The 15,972-nt window shown below is 39.9% G+C and overlaps 1 long non-coding RNA gene across 2 annotated transcripts; it reads right to left on the bottom strand.

Annotated features, from left to right (window-relative positions):
* Window positions 1–401: 401 nt before the first annotated feature.
* Window positions 402–15,611, bottom strand: LOC105940639 (uncharacterized). Of its 2 annotated transcripts, XR_003024189.2 has the most exons (5): window positions 14,920–15,611; window positions 7,054–7,821; window positions 5,625–5,736; window positions 4,985–5,288; window positions 402–867 (listed from the first exon to the last, which is right to left on the bottom strand). It is a non-coding gene; the product is annotated as an uncharacterized LOC105940639 (long non-coding RNA). The 2 variants fall into 2 exon arrangements; XR_013098313.1 differs by having other exon boundaries at window positions 4,985–5,736.
* Between the last annotated feature and the right edge of the window lie 361 nt (window positions 15,612–15,972).

The raw sequence follows: 15,972 nt of genomic DNA on the forward strand, positions 1-15,972 counted from the left end.
CCCAACTTTTGTACAGTAAATTGAATTGCTTAATGCGTTGTCCAAGTATGAGGAAAAAAACAACAACAACAACAAAACAAACAAACAAAAATAAAAACCCCACTAGAGGGCAGTCAATGTCAAGTTGCTCCCTATAGAGAACAGTGAGTGTAGCTGTAGTTCACTATGTTAAATTTGTAAAGCAGCAGTCAGAAGACTGTGAAAGCCGATGCTTATTAAACCACAATGACTGTGATATTTTTAAAGATGCAATAGCCTATATTAGATTGGAGTGTAGAATGAAATATTTAATATGCTGTTTCTTTTTTTCTTTTTAATAGAAAAAAATCTTTATTGCATCAAAACAACAATGATTTAAAAACAAATATGAACCATAATAGATACATTTGTTCCAACAGAAGTTTGGAGAGTTAAATGAAATGTTGAAAAGACCCCAAAATATCATATCTGGGTTTGCTGCAACAGAAAAAATTCAGAGTATGGCCAAAGTCAGGAAAGTGTTTTGAACGGATACAGGTGGAACAGCATTCCCCTCACTGTCAATTCTACTCCCTCCACTGATTCTTTTAAAACAAGGCTCACAAAACTTTTTTTCATTGGCATATGAGACTGTCTGAATTGCCCACCGTCTCTTTTGTGGCTTTATTGACACTATATGTTTAGCACCTACAAACATGTATTTTACTTTCCATTCCCTCATGTTTTTTATCCATTTTATATTTCGCAGAGCATGTTGGTTAACATGAGTTGTTTTATGTGCTTTATAAATACACTTGAGTTGAGAACTTGAAAGAATCACTTCCAGCTGTTGGATCTTCTCAAAGCAGTTTTGTCAGAACTAAAGATGTCCTCAGCAGCACTCCGTACCTGAAAGTCAAACACATTACAGCAGATAGCTTTATAGTGTAAATGTTTTTTTTTTTTTTATTTGAACCACTAAAAACTACTGGTTTCACACTGAGGCTTTTGTAACTTCACAATACAATAGTTCATTTTAAGTTAGAACCAATTGTTAATGACTTATTAGTTTTTTCCTGCTTTTAAGGAGGAGTCAATGCAAATGTTCCATTGTCTTCTACATTTATTTGTCTGACTGCTTAGAGTATGACAGCACAGTGGGCAGGAACAGTTATACATGATGGACTACTGGACAGCACTGCTACTTTTAACTGTCTGCTGGGCAGGTGAAACTTTTTGCCGATGCTCTTATGTTTTTTTAATTTATGATAATACTTTTTTGTCATGGTTTTTTTTATTTCTGTTGGCAGGTGTTGATGGCCAGATTTTGACACAATCTGAACCAGCAGTTAAAAGACCAGGAGAATCCCACAGACTGACCTGTACAGCATCTGGGTATACCTTTGGAGACTACAGCCTGGTCTGGGTCAGACAGGCTCCTGGAAAAGGACTGGAGTGGATTGCTTACATATACTGGGGTGATGGCAGCACTTCCTATTCTCAGTCAGTTCAAGGCCGGTTTACCATCTCCAAGGACAACAGCAAACAGCAGCTGTATCTGCAGATGAACAGTCTGAAGACTGAAGACTCTTCTGTTTATTATTGTGCTCGGATCCACAGTGACAGAAGTTGTTTAAGCAGCTGTACAAAATCCTGCAGTCCTCATTATGCCACATGTATCTTGCATCATAATTGTAGTATAATGAAAACATTATCCATACTAATACTAATACAATTAAACCTAGTCCTGAGAGAGGGGATGGGCACATCATGGTCTGAAGATGAACTTATCTCCAATCTGTGTCGATATATTATCTGATAATAAGGGAGCCAAATCCTTGGAAGTTATAATGTAGTGGGAGGCTATAGTCCAACATGGGAAAGAAGATCAGGGAAAAAGACAAAATGTATAAATCCAGTTTGTGAGTCCACAGTGTTTGTCAGCGGTTGATCCTCTGGTGTTTTTTGGTTTAATTTCAGAGATGGATCTTGGGATGCTATTGTCTGCCATTCCACTCTCTGTCCCTCTCAACACTCATATTGTTGAATATGTAAGGTTCTGATGTTTTCAAATGTCTGACTCGCTCCAGTTAAACTGCAATACTGATCAGAAACTAACTTAAACAGGGCTTCACCAAAGAGGTCAGGGCAAACTGTGGATTGGACTCGGAAGATTAATCAGGTTTCAAACTTTGTGAGTGATGTGAGTTTTCTGCAGAGCTTTGACTTAACATGTGTCAACCAGTACTTTTAACCTTCAGGTCAAACACTGGAAGAACTTGCAGCAATTCTTCTGTACAAAACCTCCAGAGCACCGCCATATTCTAGATTCATTTTTAAACAGCTGCTGCTGCTGATTACTAATGTTATTGTCAGCAAATATTACTCTCAGTAACAGTCAAATCGTTCCACCGAGGACGCTATCACCATAGCGCTCCACACTGCGCTGAGTCACCTGGAGCACCGAGGAAGCTATGTGAGAATGCTCTTTCTGGACTTCAGCTCAGCATTCAATCATATCATCCCGGAGATCCTGGTCCAGAAACTTTCTCACCTGGGACTCTCCACCCCCATCTGCCTCTGGATCAAGGACTTCCTGACAAATAGACCACAGTCTGTCAGACTCGGCCCCCACCGGTCCAGCACCATCACACTCAGCACCGGGTCTCCACAAGGATGTGTTTTGAGTCCCCTCCTGTTTACGCTCTACACATCCGACTGCTCCCCTACCCATCTCTCAAACACCATCATAAAGTTCGCGGATGACACCACAGTGGTTGGACTCATCTCAAGGGGGGATGAGTCGGACTACAGAGATGAGGTCAACAGACTGACTGAGTGGTGTTCAGTTAACAACCTCCAACTGAACACCACGAAAACTAAAGAACTTATCTTGGACTTCAGGAAGGGCAGAGCAGACCCGGCCCCACTTTACATTCACGGGAACTGTGTGGAGAGGGTACACTCCATCAGGTTTCTGGGCGTGCAGATATCTGATGACCTCTCCTGGACTGCAAATACTACAGCGGTGGTTAAAAAGGCCCAGCAGCGTCTCCACTTTCTGAGAGTGCTCAGGAGGAACAACCTGGAGGAGAGGCTGCTGGTGACATTTTACAGAGCCACCACAGAGAGCATCCTAACGTATGGCATAACAACATGGTATGCAGGGTGCTCAGCTGCAGACAGGAAAGTACTGCAGAGGGTCATCAACACAGCCCAGAAGATCACTGGCTGCTCTCTGCCCAGCCTGGAGGTCACTGCAAACTCTCGGTACCTCAGCAGAGCTGGCAATATCATCAAGGACCACTCTCACCCCAGCAACCAACTGTTTGAACTATTACCGTCAGGCCGACGGTACAGGTCACATAAAACCAGGACAAACAGATTCAGGGATAGCTTCTTTCCCAGAGCTATCACCGTAGTAAATAAGCACAAAAACAATTGAACCTATTCCATACCGTCACTGTCATTATATTATGCTGCTATTCATACTGTCATTATATTAATGCTGCTATCCTGTATATATTGTACATACTATTGTTTGAGTACTTACGATTGTTTTTTTTGTACTTTTTATATTTTACATTTATATTTATTATTGAAACTTGCACCAAGGGAGTGGCACTCCAATTTCGTTGTACTCTGTACAATGACAATAAAGGCTATTCTATTCTCTATTCTATTCTATTCTATTCTATTCTATTCTATTCTATTCTATTCTATCTATTCACTCACTTCAACAGCTCCACCTCCAGAGTTGACAGCAGATAGCAGCTGTTTTTACAGGTGCAGTGAAGAAATGTGAGATTAACAAATTTAACAGTTTCAGTCTTGCAAAATCCAAAGAGCAAATTAGTGACCAAAAAAATCTTTTTTGTCACAGCAAAACACTGCGCCGGTATTGGAAGTGCAAACATACGGAGCCTAGCAAAGGGCCTTGGGAGAAAAAAAAATTAAGATGAAGTTTTGCAAGATCTCGCAAAACTTTTGCAAGTAAGTAAGTAAGTCTATTTTCTCAAAAAAATAGACTGCATCCTTTGCAGGTCGTATTTGAAAGCCGAGTCGGTGCATCGTTCATGACCCAATCTATCCCAGAATTCAGCCAATTTGTTTCCAACAATGGCGGCAGCTACTTAGTTTTACTATTACTCTTTCTGAGTCACAAAATAAACTTTTAAGATATTTTCAGTTGTGAATGTAGCTGTGTAAAGAAGTTTTGGTAAAGGTTGATTTTTCTTTTTATATTACATACAAACCACCATTCATATATCCACATGGAACACAAATTAACTAACTTTTAAAAAATGGCTTTAATTTAATCCGTCTACAAGGCAAAGAAGTTTGCGATAAAGATTGGTCAGACTGGATGAATAATTGATGGATGGGTATTTATAAGAAAACAGGTTCTGTTATGTGTAATAGTTGTGGTAATAGTTTTGCAAAGTATGTTATAATATAGCAACAACTGAGATACTAGGTGGATTCAGAAGAAACTAATGCGCTAAAATTTTTAAATATTAACTTTTTGTCTGTTCAAGTCAGTGTCAAAGCTCAGTATGTGAAAAAGTATAATGTTTCACTTTCAGATTACATTTTTACTGCTATAATTGTTGTTGAAGTGACATTAAAAACTTTGCTAATTTTTAAGGTTGTGAAAACATTTTAAGACATTTGCTTACACCCAGCATTCATTCTAGCTTAACCACAAAAAGAGTTCACATGAAACCAGTCTGGTAGTACAATATGAGTCAATGCAAAATTTATCTTAAACCTCTACTTATCTGACTGCAAGGAGCATGACAGAGCGAGCAGATGTCATACAGTTTAACACGATAGACTACAAGAGAGGACTTCTGCTCTTAACCATCTGCTGGCGAGGTAAAGCTAAATGACCTTTAATTATCAATAAAATGCTGCAAAATGAATGAAACTGACTTTCATTTGGTTCCGATTTAACAGTTCATGCCCAGACTCTGACACAATCTGAACCAGTTGTTACATAACCTGGAGAGTCTCACAGACTCACCTGTACCACCTCTGGACTCTCTTTCAGTAGCAACTGGATGTCCTGGATCAGACAGGCTCCTGGGAAAGGACTGGAGTGGATTGCAACTGATACTGATGGTGGCACCAACTTCTACTCTCAGTCAGTACAAGGCAAGTTTACTGCCTCCAGAGACAACAGCAGAGAACAGCTGTTTCTGCAGATGAACAGCCTGAAGACTGAAGATTCTGCTGTTTATTATTGTGCTCGACACTCACAGTGACTGGAATCAGTGAAGCAGCTGAACAAAATCCTCCAGTGTGACTCAGACATCTGTTTTACATCCCTGTTAAGAAAACAATAATGAAATTATTATTTCATTCTAATAATTAAATTGTTGTTTTCATATTTATATTGTGTAACCTCAAAGTTATATAGAGTCAATCGTCAATCAAGTCAGAGAACAGATCAGATCAGGGAATTATCTGTAATAATCTGTCAGTCAGCAACTCGGGCACTGCAGCACAAAAAAAATCTAAAGTCAGCAACGTCTAGAGAGTTTAAAGTCTACAGCAGTTTTACGCATTGTGTATTCAGTCTGAAGTGCGCTCTTCTTGTCTGTCCACTGTTGCCAGTCAGGATGACTCCTGGAATCCTTCCAGAAACTAGATAAATCATTCACCGTCTGAGTGGTTGTGCACATCTGGATCCTGAAGATCACACTGGAAGGCTCGCCATCAAATGGAATGACCGGACTTTCCTCATGGAGCTCATAGCTCAATCAAAGACCTGACCTGTATTTGGAATAAAGGTTTATAGTCTCTATATTATATTCATATAATATATAGATTACAAATATGTTTAATTTTAAGTAAAGTTCCACTTAATATTCTCTTTTACAGTATTCAAGTGAATAATAAATTCAACAATTAAACAGCAGCTGCACTTTGCAATTACTTAACGTAACACAATTATTAGACAAATAAAATAACAAAAGTTAAAGCTTAAAGTTTCCATAGACCATACACCACAACTAAATTCTGTACAAAAAGTTATTAAATTGCAGTTGTTTCCTCATAACACTAGCAGTCCTTAGTGAAATGACAGATTCAGTAGAAAAAAGTATTTTATGCATCAACTACTATGATTAGCATCATCAAAAGTAACATCTGCAACTCACGAAGAAAATAAAATGAGTTCAACATTTAATTACTCTTGTTGATATTCTTTAACAGAGATGGTAAATAATCTAGTTTACCGAGACACATGGGACGCCATTAATTTTGCTGCCACTTCTGCTGATTTCAGCAGCTCTGCCTGACCTTCATCTCACTTTTGAGATGTTAGCCAATAACTTCTGAAACACTTTTTTAGCAACTTTTATGAAGCTTTGCTTCAGTTACAGAGGCAGTTTCTGCTAATAATAAAGAAAACTTTTTCTTTCCCTTAGTTATTTGGAACAACACTCCATGTTAATGCACAACTTCCGGCAGATCTTCAAAATAAAAGCTCCTGCTAGGCGCAGCAGGAAGTGTAGAACTCAAACACCTTTTTTTACATCATCACTTATTGTAACAATAATATAAAACAAATAAAAGAATGATTTTATAACTAAACAAATCACTTACAAATCTTATCTTATTTTAACCCATTTCGTGAGCAGCGTGACAATTTTTTGGAAAGTGTCATTAAAGCCAGTCTTGCCCTCATGTACATATATTGGCTTTGAGGATTTGTCAGACTTTTTTTTGGTATATGTGAAATATATGTTTTGGCCTGTTGAAATAAATTCTTACTGTGAAAGTTAGTAGCTGATTCTTATATATAACAACAATAATCAATTAAAAATATAAATGAGTAGAGGAGATTGTAGCAATAGATGGAGCTTCAAGACCTGCTTCATACATAAACAAGGTTTAGACATTCCAGAATCCGAGGATGGGGCATTGAGTGAGAGGCCTTCTTGTAATCAATCCAGGCAGTGCGCAGGTTCGTCACCCTAATCTTGCAGTCTTGGCTGACTGCTCTGTCTACCAGTAGGTGGGGTTTTGCGCCTTTTGGCATTCTTGCCAATCCCTTTCTGTGCCCCACTCATGTATTGACCCATGTACCTGTTCATCTTAGCCGCTATGATGCCTGAAAGGAGCTTCTATGTGGTACTGAGGCAGGGTATTGGCCGGGACCAGTCCCTTCTGGTGGTCTTTGAGGATCAGGACTGTCCGGCCTTTGGTTAGCCATTCCGGGTGTCTCTCGCCAACTAGCAGCTGGTTCATTTGTGGTGCCAGATGCTCATGGAGTGAAGTAAGCTTCTTCAGCCAGTAGGCGTGAACCATGTCGGGGCCTGGTGCTGTCCAACTCTTCATACTGGAGAACCTATGTCTGCCACTGTGATGGTTACTGGATCCTGTTCAGGGAGGTTGCTGTGGTCTGCTCTCAGATCCCTTAGCACATATGCTCTTCCAGTATTGCTCTGTCTCCAGCCTGTTCTCATAGGGTTCCCTTGCCACTGAGAGTACACCTTGGCTGGTTCTATGGAGAACAGCTGATTTATTCTCCCGCCTGCAACCTCTCTGGTGTACCTCTTCAAGCAGCTGGCTGTGAGTCTTTGCTTGGCAGTTTCCAAGGCCTCTGGTATGGACAGCTTACTGTACTTCTTAGGCACCTTCTGTGTCACACTTTGCCACACCTTTCTGCAGCTTTGATAGATGGCTAACTTCCCTCCGTGCTACCTTGATCTTAGCCCCTAGTCTTCTTCTCCATGGAGAGTACTGCCAAGCATCTCACTTATCACTGCTGCTGTAGTGTAGATCAGCTGATTAGTCTTAGGTATTGCTGTATTCACATCTTCTGAGGGTACTTCACGTAGTCTTCGTAACCGGCTGCAGAAGATCGAGGAGAGGAAGAAGAAATGTTATGTTTAAAGGTTTGGAATGATTTGAAAAATTGCAAATTTAAAGTATACATGTAAATCCAAAACAGGACCTTTATATGATGTGAAGTTAGGGTTGTTTTTAAGGTTCTTGTCAAGGGGTTGACATTTGTAAAAGCACAGTAAGAGAGAAATGAGACACTGGCAGACCGACTCAGAGTTTCAAAGACGTGCGCACGGGTGAGAGTCTCTGAGCAGACTAACACACCGAGCACCGTTTACTCGCTTTATTTATAAGGCAAAATGGGTTACATAGTACTTCCTCTTTCAACTGAAGAGGGGAGAGCTCAGGCATTGTCTTAGCTATCTAACTTCTGCACACAAACTGAAAAACAACGACACAGCAGTATTCATGCTTATCTGACATCGCAGACACTGAAGTAAAGAATGCATGTATATCCTGTCTTTGTCAAACATCTCACACACTTAAGCAAGGAATACATTGTGTTCTTTTCAACAGTAAGCTTTACCGTGTGAAAATATATAAACACTTGATTATAAGGCATACTTGTTTCTACTTGATTATACTTTAATGATTTAACTAAAATAAAAATTCTCTTAACATTCCCTCCTGATGTTAATATATTTCACATATTTTACTCAATGCATAGTCACTTGTTAGTCACATTTTCAACTTGCACGTCATTCAGTGAAATAATTAAACAACAAGCTTGTCAAGATTGTCATAGAGATTTTCTTCTCTCTCTCTCACACTCAGCATATCATACTGACGATAGGGATCCTCCATAACTGACTGAGCCAAGACATGGTTTCCTAACATACGCTTGAACATGTTTGTCATTATGCTTCTCAGACATGGGATAATACAAGCAATGAAAAGGCAAAATAGTAACATCACACTGAAAAGGGCCAACAGGCCTTTAATCAGTAGAGATTTCCAAGAGCCGCTCAGCAGCCAGTCCCACCAACCTTGAGTATCGGTAACGTAGTCCTGCTGCTGAGCGTCTCTCAGTTGTTTCAAAACATTCAAAGCATTTGTCATGTTTAATGAATGGATGTTATCAGGTATGTAGGTACAACATGTAGTGTTAAACAATACGCAGAGACCACCTTTCTCTGCGAGAATGATGTCTAAAGCCACTCGGTGCTGCATGACAGTGATGCGAATTGCATCAATTTCTTCATTCTGTCCTTGATTAATGCGGGTTGAAGCATTTAAAAATAATCCAAAACGATAGTCCAGGGTTTCTATCTGTAGTGCGTGTTTCCCTACTCCTATCCATGGAAACAAAGCGTGTATTACCTTCTGGCTCTTGGTCCAGAGTTTGAAGTCATCTGGTACATCAGAACCAAGATATGGATCATGGGGCTTGAGGCCTGTGTTACGTTTAGCTCTGGTGTTGCTGTTCACTGACATCTTAAAGGTGTGGTCAGATACCAGAACAGGGGCACAGAGTCCGGTGCTGTTTGGTGGCAGCATGAAATAGACTTTCAGGCCACACGCCCAAGCTGCGCCCTGTACCCAGTATGTACCTGTTGATGAGCCGATGCCATCCCAATCTGGTGCCGCCAGGATCATGGAGCAGTTTCGGTTTTGTCCTAATTTCTTCAGACCCTGGGGCGTACCTGTTTGTCCGGTTGCTCCTGTGAAGTTAAAGCACACTGGGTGTTGTATGTCAGGTGGCAAAACAACTGAGAATGATTTCAGTTTTCTATGGCTGACGTTTATATGCACCCAGTAGGCTTCATTGCAGGTGTAGTTTATATTTGGGTACTGGTGGGTGCAGTTTGTTATGTTGTAGATTAGAGACTTTACACTCTGTGGGACTATATATTGTGTAGTGTTGTGGCATGTGTTGCTGTTTTGGTCCTTTATGGATCCACCTATCACCATCACAGGTTTTCCTGGTGTTGATCAGGTCCCGGTAATGGCTTTGTCATATATGCAGAGTGCTTCAGCCTTGGTTCGGGGTTTTCCATACACTGTGGCATGGAGTGCTGTCGTGGGCATATGTGAGCAGACATAGCAGTTTGTGGCATTGTCTTCTCTGTGCACTCTGTCATGGACATACCGGTACCATGCATTGTTCAGCCACGGGTGGTTGTGTTCTTTGTCTATCTCCTTCAGGTGCGAGTTGTCGTGGGTCCACCTCTTAGGTCGGAGAATAATTGGTACTGTCTTGTGGGTTCCACTGGGCATCAACCAAAAGAGTGTCGTCATCAGGAGGATAGCCATTAGACAGAATATGTAGCACATGAGTAGTTTTCGTTTGATGTCACAAGCGCCCAAGCACAACAGCTTTGGGGCTGGAACTGGTGCTAGCATTGATTCTGAAGCTGGTTCTTCTTCTGGATTTATCAGGTTGTTTTCCTCAGTCATCTTGTTGAGATTTTATTCAGGCGTCCCTGGTGTTATTATTGGTTCTGCTCTTCGGTGGGATAGGTCAGTCTGATCTTCAGGGCGACCAGGCACACCCGAGCTCCCACGTGAGTAGCACTGCCGAGGAAGCACAGGGCGGGAAACCCGTTCAGCCCTGTCCTCCAGCAGGGGTTCATGTAAGAGTCAGGGGAACCGGCGTCTTATTGTGGTGCAAACACTTTCTTCACGTGGGATTGATGAATCCACGAAACTCGTTCGGCTATCTTACACGCTGTGGGTGTGGTAAGTAGCACCTGGAAGGGACCTTCCCACTTTGGAGCACTCCAGTTTTTCCGCTGGAGGACTTTAATCAGAATCCAATCACCGGGGTTCAACCTGCAAGAAACTGAAGAAAAGTCACTCGGCAGTTGATTGCTTAATCTCACTTCTTTATTCTCAAATAGTTTTGTCATCCATTCTGCCATTGTTGTTTCTGCAATAGATTTATTAATTGGCTCACTCATTATGGGGAGTGGAAAATGTCTGCCATGTACGATTTCAAATGGCGTTAGACCACCTGTTCCTTGAGTTATTCTCATCCATAATTTAACCAAGCTTAGACATTCAGGCCAAGGTTTTTTAGTCTCTTCCATACATTTCCTCAACCTTTGTTTAATTGTGCCGTTAGTTCTCTCGACTAATCCTGCACTTTGTGGATGATAAGAACAGTGATGTTTTATGCTGAAGCCTAAAGCTTCAGAAACTTTACTTATTACTTCATTTACAAAATGTGTGCCATTGTCTGATCTTATCAGAGATGGAATACCGTACGTTGGAATAAAATGATTACATAGACATTTTGCTACTGATATTGCATCTGCTTTTTTCACTGGGTATATTTCTGGCCACTTGGAAAATACATCAATTATCACAAGTGCATATTTGGAGGATTGTGATTCATTTAATTCTATGAAATCCATGTGGACAGTGTGAAATGGATGCGGTGGTATAGGGAAATGCCCTCGCTTTGGACGTAGATTTCCCTGTGCGTTGTGTCTTTGGCAAATCATACATGTTCTGATAAACTCTTGTGCTGAACTTTCAAAATTTTTTGTATAGAATTGTTTATTAAGAATATTAATCATCCCTCCTGATGACACATGAGTTTTCCCATGTGTCACTAAAGCAGCAGTTCTATGCAAAGATTTTGGAAGCACTGGTTTGCCATTACACATCATGAGGTTGTCTTTTAATTCTGCTCCATCTTTCACCCAAGATTTTTGTTCACTCAGCGATGCTGTTTTCTGTGCATCTGCTAGTATTTCTAAAGGTATTAGATCTATGGTTTCTGTTGTTAAAACATCAATTTGTTTTTCTGCAGCTGCTTTTGCTGCTTTGTCAGCAAAGTTATTTCCTCTCGTAATTTCTGTGTCATCCTTTTGATGAGCTGCACATTTGCATAGTGCTAATTCTTTTGGCAACGTTATTACTTCTAATAGCTTTTTTAGAAGGTTTGCATGTTGAACTGTGTTGCCTGAGGAAGTTGTCATTCCTCTGTTATGCCATATTTTAGCGAAATGATGAACTGCTGAATAGACATATTGACTGTCTGTGTAAACATTAACACTTTGACCCTTATACAAAGTACATGCTCTGATGACTGCGGTTAGTTCTGCGCTTTGAGCAGAGTTTGAGGAGCTGAGAGCTTTTGCTTCTATCACTTTATCAACAGTTGTGACCGCATAACCCACACAATTTCTACCGTGAATGTCTTTTGACGCTGAGCCGTCCACAAAAACATTACTGAAACTGCTCTGGGGGGAGCTGTATATATCAGTGCGAGGTTTTGTATCTTCCTCTAATTTTTGAATGCAACAGTGTTGTTCTCCGTCCAGAGAAATCGGCAAAAGTGTACTTGGGTTTAGCTGGCCACACTTCTCTATTTTTATGTGTGATTGTGTAAGTAGAATCCCCACATAAGAAAGTTGTCTTGCATGCGTGAGGAAAGAGAGGTTCGCTTGGAGCAAAATAGAGGTCACTGCATGTGGGACTTTGATGATCAATTTATGTCCTAGAACAATGTCTGCACATTTTTTAACTGCCTCTGCTGCTGCTGCGCATGCCTGAACACAGGTAGGTAATCCAGCAGCTACAGAGTCAAGTTTGCATGAGTAGAAAGCTAATGGACGTTGTTTTTCTCCAAAAGCTTGAGTTAAGACTGCTTTCATATACCCTCCTGCACCATCAACATGGAGAACGAAAGGTTTTCCATAGTCTGGTAATGCTAAGACGGTACATGTCTGCAGTGCTATTTTCAAATCAACGAAAGCTTTTTCTGCTTCTGGAGTCCATTGTACTTTGTCTTTTTTACTGCTAGGTCTTTTTTACTGGAAGAATTGGTGTATTACACGTGGCTTTATTAGTTTTCACGAGAATACCTGCTTTCTGCATGTCTGCAATTACTGGCCTAATTCTTTCCTTTGCTTCTGCACTCAAAGGATATTGTGGTTTCACAGGCCTTCTGGCCCTTATGCTGACCTAACTATCAGAGTGTCATTAGAGAATTTCATTTTCACTTGAGGCAATTTTAGATACCTTCTAGTTTTTCAAAGAATTCACACATCTTACATATTTCAAACTTTGAAGTTTTTTGTTTTGTATATATATTATTTCCTAAACTTTGCATTGTTCATAGCTCACAGTTCTAAAACTGGGCATTTGTAAATCATATGTCTAATCACTATGTGTCACCATAATCCACAAGTACTGGCACAAATTTGTTTCCAAACTAACAAAATAATCAAACAAAACAAAAACGTACATGAGTCAGGATACAAAGAGACAAAGAAAAATGCTGCCAGAAACAAAGCAGAAGTGTGAGGGGAAACTGAGCTCACAGACAGCTGTATGTGTTCGCTTTTAACAGCATGCAGCCTCTGCTCTAAAAAAAAGAACCAATAAAAATAAAAGAAAATGTGTAACATGCTTATCAACTTAGCGGTGTCCACACATTTAATTCAGCTTCATAATCCTGTAGGTTTAGTTATTATCTACAGGGTTTGGCTTATTAGTTGTTATTATAGATGTGCTCTGTATCTCAGTAATATTTATCTAGGATAAATGACAGGTTTTCAAGCAGGTTAAGTGCCTCTATGCACCTAATTGGTTTAGATATTGCTTTTATTTTCTTCATCTCATATGTCATTATACTGAGTTTGAGCAAACCTTTAAGCTTGATGCAGACTTCTTCATAACAATTGTCCATCTCACATCATACTGGCTAAGATACTTCTTGTCAATATTAATATTATATTTTTATTAATTATTATCATCTTTTTCTCTCTATATAATAACAATAGTGTATTACAATATTTTATTAGTGTATATCACTATATTATTACTGAGCCAATTTAATAGTTAGGATCATCTTACTCGGCAAACAGATAATTTATAGTTCATCCAATCTGTACAAGATTTGCTTTTTTCTCTTAACAGGTTTGTGCCTACTTTTAGACTGGTCTTCTGTTTGCCTCATCTCAGATCCAACCTTCAGATTATTATATTTTATTTTGTATCCATCAGGGACCGTGAGTGAGCTGCAGTCTCACTCACCCTCCAGGATGGAAACATTTATCTTTTCACACACTTTCCTTGGCTGAACAATGACACAGCCTTAATCTACCTTATGCATCTCTCTTTTTTATAGAAAAGGTCTTCATATGAATGATTTCCTTTTATTTATTTCATACAATCTGGGCATGATGGGTCATAAATGCACTGATTTTTGCAGCCACGGCCACTATCTCTATGTGACATAAAAAGGGGATCGGTTAGATGCTGTTTTGTCACATGTCCTGAGGCTGATTTCACAATTATAGTGTTTTTTGAGAATGTTACATTTGGGACTTCTACAGTTAAGACAGTTCTACAAGCTCCTGTGTCTCAAAACATTTTTAACGGCACACCTTTCACATATATTACAACTGCTGGTTTGGCTTTTGACTTTTTTCCACATATAACTCTTTTTGCAAAGCGGTTTTTAAAGCATTTATTGAATCAGGGGTGCATTTGCCTTGCCAAGCTGGACAATATATTTTATGTGGATTTCTCCACCTTTTTGCACTGACTATTCCTGCATTTGAACAGTTTTTTCTAACCACTCTTCGTCTGCTGTTAATTTTACTTTAGTTTTAGAGTTACCCATTTTGAACTAATTACGTCAGAACTGTGACACCTTTGGCATGAAAAAGTGAGAATGGGTTTTCGATAACAGCCTTCTACTCTCCCACTAATTGAGAGAGCGGTTATCAATTTTACGTGATGAAGCACAACCCTTTTTTCCACCTTTACCAATACGTGAGTGTACACAGGAAAACAGTTTGAGAAGTGGTTTGACCGCGTATTGGGTCGTAAAAACAACTCACTCCTCACAAACAAAGCGCGTTTCTATGATTTTTATTGAGATTTTCCGTAGGCCTATTTATTTGTGTAACACCTTCACCTTCAGCCACTCTTCTTGAGTGACCGGAAACCTGTTCCGTTACAGCCACTCCCAGAGCGACCGGAACTTTTAATAGCGATTTTTCTAGAATTTCGCTCTTGCCTGTCGTCTTCCTAGTCCCGCATGGACACTGAGATCTGTCGGCGTACCTAGGTTTACACACTACTTAAAGGAAAATCTCAATATCAACGTATTTTAGCGCTTGGTGGAATGCGTGTCATGTTCACCTCTACTGTGGCGCTGCGTTTTTGGATCCGGTGCTCATCGGGTCCTGGAGTCGTGAAGGCCGAACGCTGACCGGAGATCGAATTCACGTGTCCGGGTTTTTCGTTTTACTGATCAGATTTCTTCCAGCGCAGGCGTCACGACGTCAGGATCCGATGGAGACCGTCTGTGGAAAACTAGACGTTAAAAATAACAGTCAGTTCTCCGGCTACGAAGGACCAATTAAATGTCAAGGGGTTGACATTTGTAAAAGCACAGTAAGAGAGAAATGAGACACTGGCAGACCGACTCAGAGTTTCAAAGACGTGCGCACGGGTGAGAGTCTCTGAGCAGACTAACACACCGAGCACCGTTTACTCGCTTTATTTATAAGGCAAAATGGGTTACATAGTACTTCCTCTTTCAACTGAAGAGGGGAGAGCTCAGGCATTGTCTTAGCTATCTAACTTCTGCACACAAACTGAAAAACAACGACACAGCAGTATTCATGCTTATCTGACATCGCAGACACTGAAGTAAAGAATGCATGTATATCCTGTCTTTGTCAAACATCTCACACACTTAAGCAAGGAATACATTGTGTTCTTTTCAACAGTAAGCTTTACCGTGTGAAAATATATAAACACTTGATTATAAGGCATACTTGTTTCTACTTGATTATACTTTAATGATTTAACTAAAATAAAAATTCTCTTAACAGTTCTGCATATTGTGAGACATCCAGCAAAAAAAGATTAAAAAAAATATTATTGAGCATATCACATATTCTCAATAAATTATTAAAAATGAAGCATAAACACTCCTGTTATATCCTTGTATCCCAATATAAAGTAAATATCTGCTAATCACAACATTCTGTTTCTCTCTAATAAGTCAAGCAAACATTTTGGGAAACCCAAATATGTCATTTTACATAAACCTAATTTAAACTAGCCTATATTGTTCCTTGCTCTTTCATTATTAACACTTACCTCATAGTATGTGACAGTTTTTCACAGCCCTGTTCCAAATCTCTGAGAGGAGGAGTTCATGCAAAAACACAGAGAGCTTCTTCA

The sequence above is a fragment of the Maylandia zebra genome, linkage group LG4 (assembly GCF_041146795.1).
Source record: "Maylandia zebra isolate NMK-2024a linkage group LG4, Mzebra_GT3a, whole genome shotgun sequence".
NCBI lineage: Eukaryota > Metazoa > Chordata > Actinopteri > Cichliformes > Cichlidae > Maylandia > Maylandia zebra.